Source organism: Passer domesticus, chromosome 4 (genome assembly GCF_036417665.1).
Source record: "Passer domesticus isolate bPasDom1 chromosome 4, bPasDom1.hap1, whole genome shotgun sequence".
Taxonomy (NCBI): Eukaryota; Metazoa; Chordata; class Aves; order Passeriformes; family Passeridae; genus Passer; species Passer domesticus.
In genome coordinates, this window is record NC_087477.1 from 77,348,208 (window position 1) to 77,369,765 (window position 21,558).

General features: G+C 40.5%; 1 protein-coding gene and 1 long non-coding RNA gene across 7 annotated transcripts in view; both read left to right on the forward strand.

The window, feature by feature from the left end:
* The window catches only part of CTBP1 (C-terminal binding protein 1), a 235,412-nt gene that overhangs the window by 113,452 nt on the left and 100,402 nt on the right, over positions 1 to 21,558 (forward strand). The gene's annotated exons all lie outside the window — the stretch shown is intronic.
* LOC135299637 (uncharacterized) lies at positions 2,607 to 4,578 on the forward strand. The gene is made up of 3 exons (XR_010361603.1): positions 2,607 to 2,832; positions 3,838 to 4,090; positions 4,487 to 4,578. It is a non-coding gene; the product is annotated as an uncharacterized LOC135299637 (long non-coding RNA).

Consider the following 21,558-nt stretch of genomic DNA (forward strand, 5'->3'; position numbering starts at 1 on the left):
TGTTGATCTTAGACCAAAAATCCATTCAGTAGCTGAATCCATACTAGTAAACTAAATATTCAAAAGATATGATCTTTTTCTGTAGCACTATCATATCTGGTTATATGGGGATTATTATTGGTTTTTAATTATGTTGCAGTAAAAATTCCCAATTACAAAGTATTTCTGAACAGTCAGGAGGCATTTTTCTTTTTCTTCTCACAGTTCTGTTAAATGAAGTTCTGATTCCCTTAGCTTTTTTAGAAATTGATACTGTTCAGTTTTTCTGTGCTTGTATCCAGGGCCCACCCAGAATAAAACTCTACCGTGCAGTAGAGTAGTGTTTGGTTTTTTTGACAGCTTGCCAGGAAAAGATTTTCTGTTCGTTCCCTTATGATTTTAAAGTTACACTTGTCACTCTCTGTGGGCATCGGGAACCAGCAGCAGCTAAATGCCAACCAAAAATACTCCTGCAGGCACTCAGGCACTTGATTTTCTCTCTCTTTCTTTAAATGCCATTATTTCCTTGTAGTTGCAAGGAAAATGAGGCAGTGCAGGGAGTGGGGGAATTTTCGGGAGCTGTGGAGTTACAGCACAAAGCTTCAGGCTGTCCAACAAGAGACCTCAGTCGTGCTAATGAAAAGCACAGCAGCCACACAGGGAATGAGTGTGTTTTTTAAGGCAGGTGATTCAGTGTGATTAAATGTGGACTTAGATTGCTGAATAAGGATGAACTGTAGGGATGAGCTGTTTGAGCATCCTTTTGGGTGTGTTTTCCATCACCCCTGCAGCTGGGGTGCTGATATTGCCCATTCCAGGTGTTGCTTCCACTCTTGATGTGGCAGCAATGCCTGGAAGCAACAACTGTTTGGACTTTGTCATTCCTAGAGTGCTAACAAATACTATTTGACACTATTATTTAATGGGTGAGCAGATAATAATTTATTATTATAAAACTTACTTATTATTATTAAACTTACTTAAACCCCAATAGTTTTATAATTTTGCGTGTTGCTCTAAGGTGGGTGTTGGTCTCTTTTCCCAAGCAACAAGTGATAGTACAAGAGGAAATGGCCTCAAGTTGTGCCAGGGGAAGTTGACTGGATGTTGGAGGTTGATTGGACACTGGGAAAAATTATCTTACTTGAAAGGGTCCCCTAGCAGAGGCATTTAGACCACCTTAGCTTGGCAAACATTTTGGACTGGTTGCCAGTGTTTGATTTAATACTATTGATTTCCAGCTTGTTTCTCTTCAGGAAATGATAATTTGTTCAAAACATAAACCTGTTTTTTTCATCTTATGTCTGTGGAGTCCCAACCATCCCTGATTGCTGCTCAGGCGCTGTTTGCCAATGACTTCTTTGTTTTCTTCCTAGAAAAAGTCGTAGATGTAAAAATTGCTTCAGCAAAAATCAATTTCAATTAGCCTCTGCTTTGTTACCCATTAGCACTTTCAGGAAAGAGTTTCAGCAAGAGAAACTGGAGGTTTCTAGCTTTGTCACAGGATATTGGTAGAGATGTTTTTAATGGCCTCATCCAGAGGATGGGAATAGGGAAACAAGACTTTTCACAAATCTGAATTCTGTCCAGAGAATCTCGTATGTTTTATATATACCTGTTTACACAAAGAGAGAAATCATCCAGCTTGGGTTCTTAGAGAAAGCACATGGAAGATTTTTTTCAGCTATGTTTGTGACATTGTATTTCAGCTCAGATGAACTCAGTGATCTGTTGACAGCAGGACAGTGGAGATCACAAAACTATTTCTGGATGTAGTAGTACAGAGTTTGATTCAATTTGAAAATAAGACTGTTGAATGGCATTACTACAGCACTTGCAGAGTTTATAAAAAATGAATTACAGATCAGATGGGGCATTATATTTGGAAAAGTGCACTTACGGTCTTGTGTGCTGTGGCAGTAAATACTTCATGAATGCAAGGATTTCAAATTAAATGTCTGGTAATAGAACTGTATTTCTAGAACACCAATTCCTGCCATTGAATTCTAAGTGAGAGACTTCCAAATGCCTTCTTATTCTACACACTGTTAAGTAAAAGTAGCCTTTGTTAAGCAAGGAGACTCTTAAATAAGTCCAAGACATTGCAAGTCCTTTGTCAACCATGCTGCTTTCCATATTACAGATAGATTTTTTTACAGGTAGTTACCATAGAATTTTACAAATGGCAGTGGTATGTTTATGAACGCTAGATTTCATAGAACTTCTGTAAAATCTGTTTTAACAAGGCTCTGGATTTTGTATACTCCTCTCCAATTAGAAAATCAGCAGTTTAGTTGCAATTTTGCCTGAATTGTTCTGCCAGCCATTTCAGCTGAAAAGCTGAACTGTGAGTTACAGGGTAATAAATTTGCCCGGCTGATGGGGACCCCACCTTTTGTAGCAAAGCAAGCCCAGATGCAGCTGAAGTTTGCAGAAAGCCTGAATGCAGACCAGAGTTTCACTTATCTACCAGGAGATCTCCAGAGCACAAGAAAACACCTTGCCAGGTAACTGGTGCTGGCAGCAGCCAGGAGAATTCCTGGGTATCCCCACGTGGTGTTTTTATTGGGTATTTCACAGCTCCCACAAGCACACCCAGCTGGTTTTAAATTCACAGCTCAAAAGCCTGGTTTTTGCAGGGCCAGGGCTGAGCTGAGTCTGAAGGAGCTGTGGCTGCACTAACTCAGCTTCTTGGGTGGCTGCTGCTGCCCTGGCACTGCTCTTCCACCTCCCAGGTGTGGCCCACAGGCTGAGGGGAGGATGGATTCTTTCTTGATTTATAGTGCTGGAATCCTGTTAACATCAGCAGGGCAGCTGCTCCTGTGAAATGAGCACCACAGGCAAAAGAAAAAGGTACTGAGCTTTTATATACATATATATTTTATATATGCACATAAGTGCAGACACACATATAAAAATAAATATTCAGGAGTATATATAGACATTTAATACATATATATATATAAATACAGCCAGTTTAGTGTAGGAAACAAATTATTATGCCCCAGAGCATGGCTTGTTACAAGTCCTCTGCAGCTGAATTGCTGCTCTGATTGTAGCTTGATGTGGAAGATAAACTTTGATTAATCAATGTTTTTATTTAGTCACCTGTAGAGTGTGATGAAGCTGTGTCATACCAGATTTTAAAGGTGGGAACTGCAGTTACCTGAGTTACTTCTCTATCAAGAGATTTTTTAAAAATTATAGTTAAAAGTGCTCTTTTTCCAAGTCACCTAATTTAAAGGAATAGTCATGCAATTAGTCATCTAATTGAAAAGAGTAATAGCTCGGATAATAAGAAAAATCTGCTTTTCATTTTGTGGAGTTTATAGTTAATATTGGCAAGTTTTCCCAACTTCATTGTTTTTTCTGCTGAAATATTAGACCTGAGTGGAGAGTCGATAGCAGCAGAATATCTGAGCAGCCCCAAGGGGCTGAGTGGATCAGTTCCAGATGCTGAAAATATTTTTATATTTTCTTATATTTTATAAAAGCCCAGATGCAGTACTATTTTTCTTTTGTGAATTTTAGGAAAACTTGTTTTATAACTAACATATGCTTGTGTGGAATCTCTGTTTCTGCACCTTGAATAAAGTTAGGCTAGGGGAAGGGTTTCTTTGCTCAAAAAAAGCAATTTAAAAATGTTAGTAAAAGGAGTAGAAGTCTCATGTTTAAGACCTTTTGAATCTTCATAATCTTCAAATATGAATTTCACAGATGTTATCTTGTTATATCTGATATTGCTCTGTGTCAAATTTAATTCCTGACCAGATTGCTCACACCCATACCTACTGCTTTCTTTCTAAATCCCTGGACAGTAATCTGCTTTATGTATACCACCCTCTTCACTCATCACAGCTCTTGCAAGTAGAATTAAGCTGCTGACTCAGAAGGATGCAGGAAGAATGAAGAACAGCAGATTTTCCACAGCTTCCTTGCACCTCTCACTGCCATGAGACCCCTGTGCTCCTTGGGGGCTCCACAGCTGAGTTAGGCTGGGCCAAGCTTTTTCTGCTGGGATTCTCCTTTCTTGTGGAGTGCTGGCACCTTTTCCACTGGCTGTCTCAGGCAAATACTTGGGCATTCCTGTTCTCCCACAAGTGCTTGCCAGGTCTGTGTGTTGTAGCTAATTTAGGCATTATCCTATATTATATATTATTATGGGTAACTCCTCAGGAATTTGGGTCAGCGCAAATACAATTTTTCTTTGCTGGCTGGGAGCAAATTTTTTAAATTAATTTTGGTAAAAAAATAAAAGTATTCAATTGGTATTTCCAAGTGCAAACTTAAAGTGTAACTCAGGACGATGACACATTTCTCAGCACCTGGATGGTGCCTATGTGGAGGCAAGGCAGGGGGTGATGCTGGTGGAAGCTGTTGCACGTTCCCCAGCAGGAGCAAGGAGGAACAACCTGTGCAGGGCTGGGGGAAGGCAGGAAAATGCAGGAGCCAGTGGGATGCTCTGTGCTGTGGCTTTCTCTCTGCTCACTGGACCATCCCTGTTCAGGACTGTAGGTCAGACACACCTCCTTATCTTGTCCCCTGGTGAAACCAGGACCTTGACTGACTCACTGGCTTGCTCACAGAGGTGGAAATCAGGTACAAGCATTTTATAAACCTATAATTAACATTTTTGACACCTATAACCTCTGAAATCTGGCTAATCAGGATCTCATCTGGTTTATTAGATGCTTCTTGCCTTTTATTTAGGTTTCCAGCTCTGTCATGTGAGCTGGAGCCTCTCTGATTAACCATCCAGGATGCTAATTTTGGGGGTTTAATTATCTTCCTAAAAGCCAGCATGTTGTTACCTTTTTAGAAACACATGCTCAGTTCTTACGCAGATGTTGTTCTTAAAATCTGTTTCTGTAAACATCTTTTTTTCTGGGCCAAGAGGTTTCTGCTGGCTATATATAGCTGTGTGTGATTTCCTGGGGGGGCAGCAGCAGTAAATCAAGCCCCATCAGTCAGGTATGCATCCCTCCTGCAGCTCCCAATTCTCACGAGAAAGTTGTAAGAATCATGAATTAAATTACACTTAATTGGTAATGAATTTAAATTCATTCAGTTTACTTCAATTTCTTCTGCTGCTTGGAAAGTAATTTTAAATGAAAGATGCAGATACTTGCAGAGATCACGATGTCTCAGAAAACACTAAAACAGGGATGTTGAATGATGCATTTAACTGATGATTGAAAAATTTGATGTAATCCTGTTGAATGGGTGGAAGTACTTACACTTTCTTCATCTGTGACTTACAAAGCCATGATTGTGTTGTTTGTACATCTCAGTGTTTCACACACACAGGTCAGCAGATTGTAATTATTCCTGCTTGTGGCTTAATATCTGTGGGAGCCAAGTTATCTAGTTTTTTTCTTTTGGAGATGTATTGCTTCTTACTGCTGCTCAAGAAAACTTAGACAAAAACTACTAATTTCTGTTTCTTGCTTCCTAAATGTTTGTGTTAATTGTCTGTGCTAAGTTGTTGGTTTTCTCTAATGAATCTGTGAATACTATCAAATGATGTGGGATTTTGTAGGTGATAGCCATAATATATCTATATACCATTCAAGGAACTTAGACATACATCTACAAATTCCAGCTGTGTAAGAGGAGCCTGGGGGTGAATCTTGCATGCATAAAAGTTGTATATCTGCAGAAATTTTCTGTACTGCATGGACAGTTGAAGGGAAGCTTCAGAACCAAAAGGCTCCACATAGAAATCTGAGAAATTAGTTGGGTATTTTGGGCACCCCATGTATGTGTTGTGAGGCAATCCCTGACTGCTCTTTATGGATCCATGCAAGTTGGATGTTCTTCCAAAAGAAGGGAAACTTTCTGAAAGTGAAGCTTTAAAAAAGTGTCAGCCAGACATCAGGTGCTGCAGTGCGGATGTTCTGGGGTATTTGGAGAGCTGCTCTTGTCATGGTCCTGACTGGAGATCCTGGAGGGAAAGTGAATGCATACCAGTCCTGTCTCCTATGTGAAATGTTGGGTTTTTTTCTTTAATGGGTGCTTTCTACTTACTTGAGGTGGAGCCGTGAGCTTTCACAGAGAGGGGAAGCTGACTGAGCCCTTTTAACTCACACTTTGCAATACTTGGAAATCATACTTTTATGGTTTTATGCTCCTTTTTCTTCTAGAGATTTAATTTTTAAATCCATCTTTGTTTTTATTTTCAGTCACATAAAATTTGCTGATTTATATAGTGAAAGTTTAAAGGTTTGAAGCTTTGAATCCTGAGTTAAGGAAAAATTTAAGAATTTTTTTTTTGAACCAAACAAAACACAAAGCAGAGCCCAGCCCCTTCCCATCAGCTGTGCTCTGTGTTAGCTTCTTTAGGCTCCAACTAAAATGGAACAGGCAAATCAATAATTGCTGTTTAATAATGTGTTAGTAATAATGCAGCTGCTGGACTGTGAAAGCTCACATCAGCCTTTTTGCCTTGCTGGAACTGTGCAGTTTATGTGCCACAGGTAACTACTGAGTGAGTTATCTGTTGAGATCTGCTGCTTATTTTATATTTGATGGCCAAAATCAAAGAGAAACCTTTGGCTAAAGGATGAGGTGGCAGATTCAGAGATGTGCCGAGTTCATCACCTCCTGCATTATGTTATTTTATCAAACAGTTAACAAATAGTGGTACAAAGTATTCACATATTTAGGAAAAACAAATCATCCAAGTGGCCTTGCAGCTGGATAAATAGTGCAAAGCTCCTGTAGCTACTGAATCAAGTTAATTTGGGCTTTTTAAAATATACCTGGAGACTTTGTGTAGTTCAGCATCAGAGCCTGCAAGTGAGTGGTGCTAAATGGGGATTTATGTGCTTTTGGAGCGAGGTCTGGAAGGTTTGATTTTCTGTGATGTTATTCCTGAAAGTTTTTGATGGAAAAGCCTTTTTGACAAGGTGCTGTGAGGCAGAGATCAGCTTCCCTGGCAAGGGGAGATTTTGGAGCCCTCTTGGCTGTGCCGTGTCCCTGGTTGTACAAATTGAGATTCTTGTTCCTGTTCTTGGTTGAAGTCTCTAAAATATAGTTTGGACTTCCCTTTGCAAGGCTTTTCTTCCAAATGTGCTCTTCCAGAGCAGACCCTCAGGCTTGCAGGCATCATGAGCACCCTGAGAACTTTCCAGACATTCCTGGTACCTGGATAACATGACTGGAGAATGGAAGGAATCAGTGAAGTACTCAGAAGTGGGGAAAGGAACATTTTCTGAGGAAAATTTCCAAATAACTTTCTAAAGGAGAGTCACGTTTTTTGCAGATTTTAACACTGATTTCTGGGGATTCTTGGGGAAATGCTTTCACCTTGTGGAAAGAACAAACCTGGGTAGTGAAGTAAACCAGTATATTTATTAAATACAGAAAATGAATGTTGGTGCTCAGTTAAGGTTGAGAAGTGAAACAGGTAAACACTTGTAACTTCTAATGCTGCATGACTAGTTCATGTTTATATACAAGTAGATATAGTGGGTTAAATTTTAGTGAATGAAAAAAAATTGCTAAAAATGCTGAAAATACAGCATGTATGAAATGAGATGGAGTTAATCAATACAGAGGGTTAAAACTGAGTGAGTGCAAAAAGCATTGCTGAAAATATAGCCTATATTAAATGAGATGTAAAAGTGGGGTTTGCATTCATGTATTGCTTTTTGGAAGCATGCCAATTATAAACTTATAATTTTTTCCCCCCATTTATCCTGTTTCTTCTGTAAAGGTGATTCAGAGTGTACAAATGCACATTGGATGTAATTAGAAGAAAATGAGTAATTTTTACAATAATGCCAGAGCCAGTAATTACCGAGCCATCAGCCCATGCAGCAGAAGGCTACACTGAAGTACCTGTGACTAGAAATTTTTCATTTCCTCTGCTGTTGCAAAGTTTCCCTGTGTTTATTTCCAACTTTCAACCCCTCTGTCCTGAATACACTTTAATCTTCAGTGTTGTCTACATTAAAAGAAGGGGAAATGAAAGTTAGAGAGGAAAAAAATGCTTGTATGAAGTGTGAAACAAATCCAGTGTAATTTAACCAAGGAGGGATGGGGTAGAGGCTCCCGTGTGCTGCAGGGGGCTTTTTGTTCAAAGCACTGTGAAATACCAGGCAAAAGCTGTTTGGAACTTTTAGGTGTGATCTGGCCAATTGTCTGAAATTGTCAGCAATCATCCCTTTTTAGCAAGTTCTGAGAAAAAAGTGCAGTGTTGGTGGTTTGGGGTTTTTTTTGTTGAGTTGAGCCACTCTCTAATTCTGCAAGCACTTCCAGTTGCAACACTGCATTTTCATCTCTTTTATTCCATTCTCTGATTTTATCAGGGGTGAATGAAAATTACTTTTAAAAGTAGTTAGACTGATTTTACTCAAACTTTCCAGAGTGTTTGCTTCAGGTGAAGCTGCCTGCCCTCATCATCCACAGCTCATCTCTGCCTGATGCCAGAAGGGGTTGGATTGATGATGGTGAAACCACAGTCATGGGAGCATCCTCTGCAGTAGGAGCACAGGGCAGTGTATTAAGAGCATCCTCTTCTTCTGTTCCCAGCAGGATGAAGAACACTGAAACCAAACCAATATTAGGTACCACAGTTGATTGTAAAAGGCCAAGTATGAAATACTGGGGAAAAAAAATAGTTTTCATCAAAGCAGTTGCAGAGTTGCAGCCTGTTAATGCCAGCTTCTGCAAAAACACAGGACACAGCCTACCTACAGAGGGTGGGTTTAGATGGGATATTAGGAAGGAATTCTTCACAGTGAGGGCAGTGAGGCCCTGGCACAGGGTGCCCAGAGAAGCTGTGGGTGCCCCTGGATTCCTGGCAGTGTCCAAGGCCAGGCTGGATGGGGCTTGGAGCATCCTGGTGTAGTGGAAAGTGTCCCTCCCTGCCCATGGCAGGAGCTTGGAACGAGATAAGGCGCCTCCCAACTCAAACCATTCTGTGATTTATGATAAAATCCGGTGTTTTCCTAAGCCAGTGAACCTGTTTCTGCTTTCAGGTAAGTGAGGAGCAGAAGAGGCTGATGGCAAAACTCTGTTTTTACTCACTGTGACCCCCAGCAGTGCAGCTGGGCTGCAATTCATGCCCCTCTGCAGAGGGATTCTGTGGGAATTGAGCCTGGGCTGTGAGAGGAGAATTATCACTAGGAAAATCACAACAGAGGCAGCAGCTCTGCAGTCTGTAGAAGCACAGAAGTCCCTTCCTTACCTTTATGGTGGAGCTATTTCCCTAAAAAGTGCTATTATTTGTTTGCAGCTGTGTGAGGCATTGAGCAGGGCTGTAGCAAATGAAAGCAGCAGCTTGTCTGTGAAAGGTACACGGCGTAGAGCAGCGTGTTGCTGTCACTGTCTGTGCTATCAGGTGTCTGCACTTACAGCTGTCATCTAAGTGGGGTAAAAAAAAATAAAATAAAAAGCTGCTGTACTTGGGCTCTGCCTGTCACTTGTAGCTGAAGGTTTGGCAAATGATTTTTTTCTTCGCTTAAAAAGATTTTTCAACTTACTTAAAACAGTGTCATTGTAAAGAAGGAGTGGATGTATCAGAGGGGTTGTGGCTCCTGAGCCTTCATCCTTCTCTCCATCCTGCTGCCCTGCTCCAAAGGGGTTTTGTGGCAGGATCTGGTGCTGCAGGTGCAGACAACTCTGTGTGAGGCTCCATGTCCAGAAATGTTTGCCACCATTATTTTTGCTGATGTTACTGCCTGTTCAGACATGGCACAGCTTTGGCCTCACAACACCTCCTTGTCACAACTGATTTTTTATTTCCAGTGAACGTTGAAATTTCCCAAGCAGAAAGAATTGCTCTTTCTTGTTTTGATTGGTATTTGTTGGGGGTTTTTTTGGGTGTTCAGTCTGGAGGAATTGTAATATCCTCAAACATCACTGACATACTCACATCATCAGGCTGACTGACAGCTGAAGGGGCTGGCAGGCTGAAGGCAGGACCAAGAGCAGTCTCTGAACCTTGCACGTCATGTCCCTGCACTTGGTGGAAGTGATGGCTTTAAGGGGCATTGCTGGCACCTCTGTATCTCTGGATATGTACAAACACCCTCCTTTTTTGGATGTAGATAAGATGCTTTCGTGAGTAGCTCATGTGAATAGCCAGCAGTGTAAAAATCAAAGGTAAATGGTCTGGAATGACAAAAAAATGAGAGTTTTCTGTCTACCAGGTGCAACTGTGTGGCTGGAGCTGTTACAGAGATGTCAGCCTGGGGCTTACAAGTAAACAAGAGAAAATTAATTCTCTGAATTTTATTTTTCCTTTTTGTTACTGTGCATTGTTATACGTGTATGTCTTCCTTACTGTCCCCCATGTCAGGCTGGTATTTCTGCAAGTATTTTAGAATTTCATTTGTTTTCCAGGCTTAAAAACCAGTTAGAAGTGTATAATTTAACCATGTGAGACAGTTGCATACAATTTATTTTCCTTTGTAAACTTCTGTCGGGTCCCAGTGCCCCGAAGAGGAGCAATACAGTTTCCCAAACAAGTGCTCTTCACTGTGGCCTGGAGTCATCCAAAAGCTGCATCAGATGGAGTTGTCATAGATTCTGCCTGACATGGGAGTGATGGCATGAGCAATGCATTGTGTATCACTTCTGCAGTTAGGAAATTATGGAACAGTTTTATTGTGGTGTTGAAATATGGTATTAATCACTTTGCATTACTGGTACAGAACTTATCAGTCAAGTTTTTTACTTGACTAATAGACAGGGCTTTGGCTTGACTGTTTTTCAACAGTCTGCCCTTGTTTGCCTCGATGACAATTGGTTTTTATCACATTGGTGCACATCTGACAAAAAAAAGGCGCTCTGGATCATTGGTGGCATTAGTCTGGCATTAGTCTGGCATTGTCTTGCACTGCCTTTATTAAAACCCCCTTTGTCCTATTGTTGCTAAGTGATCTATCCATCTTAATATTTTCCTGATGTCTAAGCTACTGTCTGTTAATGGCATCCTAATGCATTCTGAATTGACATATTTCACATCATTTAAACTCTGCTTACCTATTTGTCATGCAGAGGTCGTAACTTAGTAAGTGAAAGTCACTCAGAGGATTTTTCTTTGCTATTTCTCTAATTTTCTGTCACTATAAGGAAATTGCAGCTCTTCCACTCACTTATTGTACCGTTGTGATAAAGGCTCTTCCTCACTCTGGCATCCGATACACAGAGGAGCTTTGTACATTTGATTTTCTTTTCTTCCATTTGTGTCAGCCTGATGGGATATTAAAAACTGGAGCAGGGATGTCTTGTGCAGCCGTTCCTGGCCCTGGGAGGAACAAAGATGACCTGGCTGGTGTGGCATCTATCCTTGCACAGGGAGACTATCAACTCGGTGCTTGCTGGGGCTGGGATTACGTGTCACTCAATCTTGTCAAAAATTCTATGAATATTCAATGAGGATTTTAATGTATTGTCATCAAGGAAGCAATTTCTGTGTAGTCATATTAAGCATGTTGTCATCTCTGCAGTTTAAATACATTGTTTTGCCCATGAAGTGACCTTAGGCGATTTTAAAATGGTCTCGTTTTTTCTCCATTTGCCTTATACCAAATAAATTAGTTTTACCTAATAGGAAAGAACCTAATATGGATCTAACACATTTGTATAGAGAAAAGCACATTTTAATAAATAATCAGGGTATTATTCTACATGTACCAGGATTTATCTTTCCCACTTACGCTCACACAGAAGGTTTGAGATATGGTCAGGTTGGCTGCAGTCAAGTTGTTCTCTAACTGAGGTTTCATAATGAGTTCAATTTTCAAAGGGGGGGGGGGCATTAATTTATCTCCCTCCTTGCACTGCTGATGAGGTTTAAATCACTGCCTGAGTCATGCTTGTGTGTTTAGGTGTAGTTTAAGCTTCATTGCCCAGGCGAGGCTCTCATTTGCATAGATGGTGTATGAGTGTATTTTGTTGGATATGGATTATTGTAGGAAAACCAAATGGGTTCTACTAAAGTTCAGATTTTGAAGTTTCCTTTCTTTTGGACTTCCTAGATTGCAGTTTTTTTGTAAGTGCATAGCTCTGTACATAGTGCTAATATGAGCATTGTTTTTTCGAGAGCAATGCTGTGATGATTCCTTATTGCATATGTCCTAAATAATGTATTTTTCTTCTGAAATCAGAACAAACTATTTCAGGATCTACAGAATGTGGCATTTTAAACTGAAGTGTGAACAGCAGGGCTTTGTTAGTCACGCCAACACTTGTACTGGGAACAACAGGTGTATTGTTGGGTGGACTGGAACAGTGGGATGTCTGATGTGTAGTGAAATCAAGGGAGAAAGCATTAGGGTGTGAAAGTACTTTGTCAAAATGCTGTTCATTAGGAAACCTGGAAATCCTGAAAAGTACAGAAAAGTACATTTTGCTTTCCAGCAATTTGAGAAGTAGGTTGCTTATTAACTCAGTTAAACAGTGTTTTAAGCTGGGAAGAGAACGGCGTCTGCAGAGCTCCAAAGTGTACCTCTGGGCCAACACTTTCTGAATTAGCTGGAAAATTCTGGTACCTTTTATGTTTGTGTGAGAACATGAAAGTGTCTGATTTTTCAGAGGATGGATTATCATCACTTGCAGGCCCAAGTAGTAGTCACTTTTGAGAAATACAGACTTTGTTTCTAAGGATACTGAGACACTTTCTTAAAAGTGATGGCATTCCTGTACCAAACAGCCCAGCACTGGAGGAGAAGTTTCTGCCAATTTTGCAAGATGAGATTCACAGCCTCCAGCTTTGCAGCTAGACTTGAGAAAACTTCCCTTAGTACCTTCCCAGGACTGTTTCCTCTCTTCATAAAAGCTATCAAAGTAACTTACTGATAAGAACCTTCCAGAAGTTTATTTTCCTTTACCTACTTCATGTGTTAGTTATGAGTAGTAATGCTCTTTGGTCATATCCTTTGCACATGGATAAATATGCTGGATATATGGATAAAGCTGAACTGAGTATGGATGAATGCATCTGAGGACTTTTAATGACAGGATGTGAGGTCTGTTTTCTTCAAAGACACAGAGATGGCCAATTGTAAATAAACAGATAATCCTTGATGGAAAAGGATTGATAAAACCAATACTAACTGATTTTAAATCATCATGATAATCCCTAATTTTATTTCTTGTTCATTGCCTCATTGAGATAATTTTGAAAAAATCTAAAATTTCTTATTCACATTCAGACTGGAGGAGGAGAAACATAATACCTCATGCACCTTGTGATACAGGTCAGTCCATGGTGTCAGTGGTATTTTCTAGGAATTATCTAAATCTGGAAAAGCAGGGGCCTGCTCTCAGGAGTGAGGTGTTACAAGTGCTGAGTTTGGTCAGGCCAGGAAGGGCTGTCCTCAGCTGAGGGCAGTAGGTGATGAGTCCTCCAAGGCTGACAGTTGTGTGAACAACTGTGCTGTGAACACTTGAAAAGATAAGTATTTTGTGTGTGTTGTATCTGGGACAGAAGAATTTTAGACCATGTTTGCACTAAAAACTCACATCCATGCTGCTGCAGCCATGCCTGGAGATGGGAAAGGTCAAGAGCCAAGGCAGGGAGGGAACAATTCCAACATAAGTGATGGATCCAACCTTGACTCATGCATTACCTTGGCTCTGCTGGTGACAACTTTCCTCCCAGAGTCCAGATATTAGAGACACAGAAAAAGGGCTGGGCTTTTGCAGTGGAAAATGCAAAGTTTCACTGAGAGCACTGGCACTGCTAATTTTCATCAATAGGTAAAGGGTTGGATATTCTAAAGGCAGCACATCGGTATTTTATCCTCTTCCTAAGAACAGCTTTGGGCTCATGTGCATCAATGTGCTGGGTCCCAGACTGTGTACAGTGATTTTCCATTGTTTTGGGGAATCTTCTGCACTGAGCTGTTCTGCAAATGGAAATGGATTAAAGAAAAAGGAGAAAAATTGTTCAGATTGATCATGGCCAGACAAAATTGAAAGGACTTCAAGCTTCTTCAGTTCCTGACAGGGGATATTTACAGTATAAAGCAATATGAGTTTTCTTTAAGCTTCATGTTTTCAATCTCTTCCTCTTTTTTAACATTTCAAAAGCCCCGTGGTAAAGTCAAAGCAGACTAGTGCAGAATTAACAAATCTGACTCTAGTATGCCTGCAGGGCTCTGGATATACATACAAAGTAGTAATCCTGTCTGAAGTGATTTCTTCTGAGTTGCTTAGAAAGTCTTTTGACGACTTTGTGTGTTTAAAAGCATTTATTGTTGTGGTCAGAAGAAACTATATTCTTCTCACGATTTCCACTGAGAAAAGACTTTGTGATTTTCTGCTGTTTCTAACATCTTGCGAAGTCCACAAGCAATAAGCACTGAGGCCCAGGAGAAGGAGTCGTGCTTCATGGCATTACTGCACTTCCCCTGAAATGTGTGTTAGATTTCAGTACCACAGACATTAAATTCACATTGTTTTGCATTCTAACCGTGCATTCAACTGTATTGTTTAAGCTGGCTGTATTACACAGTTGCACTTGGGTTTTAAATGAGTGCATAAATATTTGGAAGGAAGAGGAAAAAAATCTTTACTTGTAGAAATGAGTTTTCTCTAATTAATATAGAATCTATATGTGTTGCTCTTCATTTAAGCCAGTCCCTAATTGCTGTCTCGCTGACTTCTCAAAGCCAGACATCTATAATACCATCATCTGAAATTCTAGAGAAGGATTTTGGGGATGTGCATAAACAAAAGTATTGAATAATTAGTAAGCAATGCATTTGTAGTATTTTATAAAAAGTTCTGTGAGCTATTCTTTTGCCACATGAGAAACTGAGGAACAGAGGACAGACATGAAAGATCTTAATGAAGACTGGAATTTAACTTTTATGTCTCTGTGTTCAGTTTTGGGCCCTGCATGAAAAGAAAGAGATAGAGGTGCTGCAGCTGGTCCAGGGAACAGCTGGGGAAGAGTCTGGACCCTGAGTCTGAGGAGGAGCAGCTGGGGGGGCTCAGCCTGAGAAAAGAAGGCTCAGGTGGGACCTTACTGCTCTCTACATCTCCCTGACAGGAGGGTGCAGCCAGGGCAGGCTCTTCTCCCAGGTGACAAGTGACAGGACAAGAGGAAATGGCCCAAGTTGGTTTAGATTTGATGTAAAGGAAATTTCTACACAGAAAGGGTTGTCAGGCATGGGAACAGGCTGCCCAGGGCAGTGTGGAGTCACATCCCTGGAGATACTCTAAAGACATGTAGATGTGGCACTTGGGGCCATGGCTTTGTGGTGGCCTTGGCAGTACTAACAGGTGGAATTGATGATTTGGGAGCCTTTTCCAAGCTTTTCTGTGGTTATATTTTTTAAAGTTTGTCTCGGTCACCCTTTGCTCACTCCCTGCCCTCTCACTGTGCAGAATTTCTGGGCTCTGGTGGGTAGCACAGACCTTCTGCTGCCCTGACTGTAAAGGACAGATCATAGCAAACCCACACACCCCACCACCACTCATAATTTAATTTACAGTTGGATTTGGGAACACCTGCACGAGGTGGTGCTGTGGGAATGCTCCTCTGGATGGAGCCCATTTTGTTCCTCACACAACAGGTACCAGGAAGAGGCAAATTCTGCTGTTGTGCTGCCACATCCGTGCTCTGTTATCTTGCTAAACAACTCCAATTTGACTGTTATTCAATAAAGTTATTCAGAGTTCCTCTGGAACATTGTTCTGTTTGTAGTGTTCTTGTGTGACCTTAGATGAATAATGTGGGAGCTGTCACAGTGTAAAATTAGACACATTATCAAAACATCAATGGAAAAAAAATTGCTGAGGTTGGATAGTATTTTCCTCAGTAACAGCTTTAAAAAATAAAATTCAAGAGACTTTTGTCTCTTTAGAAATCACACTAAACTGACAACAGATACACAATTTAGATTTACATTGCCTGTTATTACTTAGGTGCCATAGAGATAGATACTTGATACCTTATACAGCCTGCACAGGCTTTGAGGTTTGAGTTGTGCAGTCATCTATTAGTGTAATTTGAAATACGGAATGTTTGTTTTCACTTCCCAAAAAACGTCATTCCTGTTGTTTATATGTTTGGCAGCTTCTGCATCTTAAACTGCTCTCTCACAGGATCTGAGACATTCCCAAAACCACTGAGAAAAGCATTGACTAATATGATCTGAATAAAAAAGCAGAAGCTTAAACTTTTAGCTGTATTTGAATGTTAAAATGTTATGAATGGCAGCACCATGTCAAGCCAGAGTACTGGCTGGTTTGGCTCCTTGCCTCTGAGAGGGATCAGGTAATAAGGGAAGAATTTCTAAGCAGAGCAAGCATTTATTCCACAAGCCCTGAATTGTAAGGAGAACTAACTTTGGAATAGTACTGAGCTTGATATCATAAAAATTACTACTATCTCAGTTAAAGTCCTATTGCAAAATGGATTTCATATTCTGGCTCTATTCCATCTCCTATTTTTTTTCTTTATCCATATTATAAGAGGAAGAAAAATTTCAGCCTTACTGGAATATTTTCCCTCTGTCTCTCATTCACAAGAATACCAGAATTTCCAACCCCTACCACGCTTTTATCTAGTCACATTTAAATGTGCTTTTGACAAGTGAAAAAATCAAATTGCCAGACTTAAATAAAAAGTAGCAATCCCCTACTTACTATAGCTATGCATGTGCTTAACTTTGAGCAGCCAAAAAATTATCAGCGTGGCAATTAATTTATGTCTTCCTTTCTGCCAGAGTGAATGGCATTTAAGGGATGTGCACATTTCCACTGTGCACCTTCACCTGCTGACACCTGGGCCAAAAGCTGCAGGTGGCAGGAGGGCAGGACAGAGGTGACCTCTGCTCACCAGGGCTGCAGGTTGGTCCATTAATGTGCTAATGGGGTATTTCTGGTTTGCTGCAAGCCCAAGAGTTCTGTGCTCTCAGCCACCTAAAATCACTCCACGTGTTCATGTGGTGTGCACCTCTGAGTGTGGAACACTTCGGCTGTAGCTTTCACGTTATTACACTGTTCAGCAAAATTGTTTCAATGCCTGGAGGTCAATTACCTGGAATAAGTTGCTTTAGGAGCTTTTAAAAGGGGTGACGTGGGTGTTACTCTAGGTAGTAGATGCACTAAGGACCCCTTTGCTTCCCACTCAGTCCCAGTTTTTGAGTCTGTGGTGAAATATGATTCCCTCCAGAGGTGTAATAACAGTACCCTGGGAAGACCCTTTTCCTTAATAGAATTTGATTTATTAAATAAGCACCTGTGTCCATGTAAATGGACAATCTATAAATGGATAATCTATTTGTGCACAGATTTACTATGATTTTCAGTATTAAGAAAATACTTCCACTTCTTGTTTTTCATGATACTGTGGAGAAATAAATTAATGTGAACTCTGAAAACTCTTCATACTCAGAATAACATTTTCTGTTGCTTAACAATGTAAATGACAAAATACATCTTAGGCTTATAGCATATAGCAGGGAAAATGCCCCACAAAGCTGGAGTAACTAATTTAAGTATAAGACAAGACAACTGGATATCTGTCTATAAATGCAAAGGACAATATGTGGATAAAAGTTCGTGAGATGGACCCTGGTTAATATTTCTTCACTCATATTTTTATCTTCCTTTTTTATTTGGTATTGTTATTATAATAGGTGTGGAATGCATTGCCTGCTGCTGAGCCGGCAGATGGAGCAAAAGAGCACAATAAATAGTTGGATAAAAATATCCTGAATGCACTCATTCCGAGCTGGGGGAGGGGAAGTGGCTTCAACCCTTTTTATGCTCAGTATTTGTCCAGTGCCATGGTTTCCCATCTGTCTAATCTTGCTCCCATTCTGCCTATAGCCATCTGCATCACTTGCTCTAACTTTTCACATAATGACCATTTCACCCCAAAAGGACTCAGGTTGACTTCATTTTTTTTGTGTAAACATTTTGCTGGTCTGTTCTGTATGACACTGCCCATGGTAAAGGATTGATTCAATTTTCTCTTCCAGAAGAGTTTGGCTTTCAGAAAATTTGATATATAAATACTGTCCTGTGAATGTCTCAGTTGATTAAATCAGTATGGTATCTTATTTTTTTTTTATGTGATTAAGAACAAACTTAAGAATTTTTTTAGGAGGAAAAATGCATTTTGTTCTAAGATGGTTTAATTGTAAATCTGTTCTGCTAGGTCAGTGGTAAGTGTTCAGGGTTTTTCTGACAGCTTTTCAGCTCTATGGCCACCTATTGTGTAAAGAAATTCTAATAGAAATATTAACAGAAACATTAACACCATTTTCAGTGGAATAAAAGGGTTTGCTCAGAATAAGATTATATATATATCCATAAAGGGAATGGAAGCTGTCTGCCATGTACATAAAATGGAGAACGAGAGGCTTGTGAGATTTTTTTACGCAATTCGAGCCTATTGTTGGGATTTATTTTAATGCACTGTGTGCTTCCACAGAGATGTCACTGGGTGATATTTTATTGCTGCTAACCTGGGAGCAGTTAGTTCTGTCTGGGTACACGTATGTTGTACTATAATTTGGTGAAGGCAGGTGGCTGAACACAGATATGCAGAGGACTCTCCATGCATAAACCATGACAAGCAGTGCACTGTCCTCTCTGTCTGTGAATTCAGGTTTTATTCTCTTGCTACACAGCTAAGAAATTCCTGAAGCAACTCTTGAGGTGACAGTACTGTCTTTTAGTCACAGAATTAACATTTGTTTTGTGACATGGATCACTTATAGATGTATATATAACCCTACTACAAGTTTCACAGTCTTGATGAGCTCATCTGAGACCTCTTACTCAACCCCAAGTTGAATCACAGAATAGTTTGGGTTGGAAGTGGCCTTAAAGCTCTTCCAGTCCCACCCTCTGCCACAGGCAGGGACACTTTCCACTAAACCTGGTTGCTTGAAGCCCCATCCAGCCTTGCCTGGAACATTTCAGGGATGGGGCATCCCCATTTTCACTGGACAAAACTGTCCTAGTGCCTCACCACCCTCACACTTAAGAACTTCTTCCTAATATCTAATTGAAGCCTACTCTCTTCCAGTTGAAAGCTATTCTCCCTTGTCCTAGGTCTCATATTGCAGCTGGGACTTTGTAGTACCACAGCAAATTCCAGCAGGCTGAGTTAGTGTTTAGGAAAGACCCTCTGAAGATGGAGAAACTTGTCAATTCTGCTTTTCAGGCTCTCTCCACTACATTTTCCATTTCTGTTAATTTATCTTTGCATTTTTTCTCCTTTTTTACACAAAACACTGCCCCTCTTTCTGTGCCATTTGACACCCAGGCAGCAGTTTCCTTCCCTCCCTACCTGAACAGAAAAAACAGTTCATCAGGTTACACTTGAGATTTGTGGAAAAATAGTTTTTGCTGTGTTGGCAGAGTGCTGTGGCAGTCCCCTACAGCAGCAGCTGTGCTCCAGCAGTGCAGGATCCTGCTCTGTAAGTAGATCCATCCCACCCTGGAGTTCATACTCTTGCTTTGTCCTCGTTAGTGAGATAAGATTGCTGCTCCCTTGTAATTTATAATAGCAGTCATGTTGACCCTTGACTTGAGGGTCTTTCACAATCCTTTAATTTCGTCCGGCCTCTTTGACTGCACTAGAGAATATTTGTGTTGAATTTAGTAGTGTGAGGTCCTAAGCTCAGATAAAAGATTAATTTGGCCGTGTCATAGGAGCCCAGGTGTTTGAGGACTTGAATTTGGAGGTCAGGGTTACAAATGCTGCTTGTATCTTGTGTTCTCAGCCAAAGTGGAGATGGGCGGGCAGCGTTGAAAAGGAACTGGAAGAAGGGGACTGGGAATGAGCAGCCCCCATGGAATGTAGAAATTGGCTGAGCAGGGAAATCAAGGGCAGATGATAAAAAAGTGGCATGTTAGAGGTGTAGTGATTAAGAGAGAGTAACCAAAAAGCTGTGCTGACTTAATTTTGCAAAAGTGAATTTAAATGACAACTAGATGATAACAGAAGAAAATCAAAGTAGAACTGCCTTAATCTAAAAGTGGGACTGCCTTAATCCTGGCTGAAATTGAGATTAAATGTAACTGATTATGCCCAAAACGCCTATTTCCTTTCCCAACAGGCTGATTTTGCCTGGAGAAGATGGCTAATGACATTGAGGATGGAGAAACAGCAATTTCTAATTGCAAAATAACAGCCACAGTTTTAGCAGGAGAAGCAAAGGCTATTAAATGGGCTGCTGACCTGTTAGTCACACCTCGCTCACATCCTTTGGAAGGGGTTAGAGGAAATAAATAGATTCTGATTTAGTAGATAGAAATGTCATAAAGTCTAGTCTGAGTTTACTAAAATAGATAACTGATACTTCTGCTCAGTCTGGGCTTCAGTGAAGTGCTTGTTAAGCCTCACTTCAGGAAATTGTTAGTGAAAATGGACACGATTAAAATTATTTAAAGGGTGGTGAGTGTGATGGAGGACTTGATGTAGGAACTAAGGCAGAAAGAGGAGTTTTAGTGATGTGCGAGTTGGTCCTGGTATGTGTTTTATTTAGTATTTTCAGTAGGGATCTTGCAGGAAGAGTGGTGAAATGCAACATGCTGAGACTGTGGAGTAGGACAGAATTACCAATGTTTAGTAAAGGATCAGAATATCTGTGAGGAAGGTAATGAGGATGGGTAAAATACAAATAGTTTTCAATTTCATGCTATGAACTGTAAGGATATGTGCTGAAATACTGCTGTTTGGGGTTTTTCAGCTATAAGCTTCTCAGCTCACATTATTCCACTGTTGGAAATGACAAAGGAAGAGAAGATATTGGTTGTGGTAGGTGGTGCAGGTTACCTGGCAGCTGCTAATGAAATGTAGCCGTGAGAGAGGCCAAGAGCAATGCTCTGTGGAAGAAACTTCCACTGAAGAGAGGAAATCATAATGCCACTGAATAAGGCTTTTGTGCCATTTCAGACCCAAAGTGTGTTACTCTTGTCATCACACTCACAAATGAAGAATTCATACCAGGACAGGGCAGGGAAGACCTGCTAAGGTGATGGAGCAGAATGTGTGTCCTGGGCTGGTCGGATTGAGTGGCTGGCAGCAGGCAAAATGTGGGCTGAGAGCGTGTGTATGTTTGCTGTCTGCAAGGATATCAGAGAATTAAAGAAGGAGGGAGTGCGAGGAGTTCCTTCAGCTGAATGCCAGCATTAGCATAAGAAATAAATTGATGTAAACTGACAATTACTGCTTTCAGGCTTGAGGCTGGGAGGCTTCTGACCATGAGTGATCGCTCTGACTGACACAGTAGGTCTGGACACCAAGCTGGCTTTTAATGTGATTTATTTTTAAAAAACTAATTGTGAATGGTACTTGAAAACTGGAGTCAGTGATTCAAAAGGCCCTGTTCAGACTTAGGTGCCTCTAGTTCCAGTAGTATCTGGATTACATTATAACTCAGACTGAGTTAATATAAACCTTTATGCATTTATTTCTCCCATTACTGGAATTTGCTGAACTGACAGGAGCAAACAGAGAATAAAACCCAAGCAGCGTTTCAGAGTTCAGCTGCCCATTACTAACCCCATGTAGGTAATGTGACATTCCGGGGTGCATTTGGCAAAGGAATTGTGCTTTCATGCTTCTTTGAGCAAAGTTTCAGGTTGTCTTTG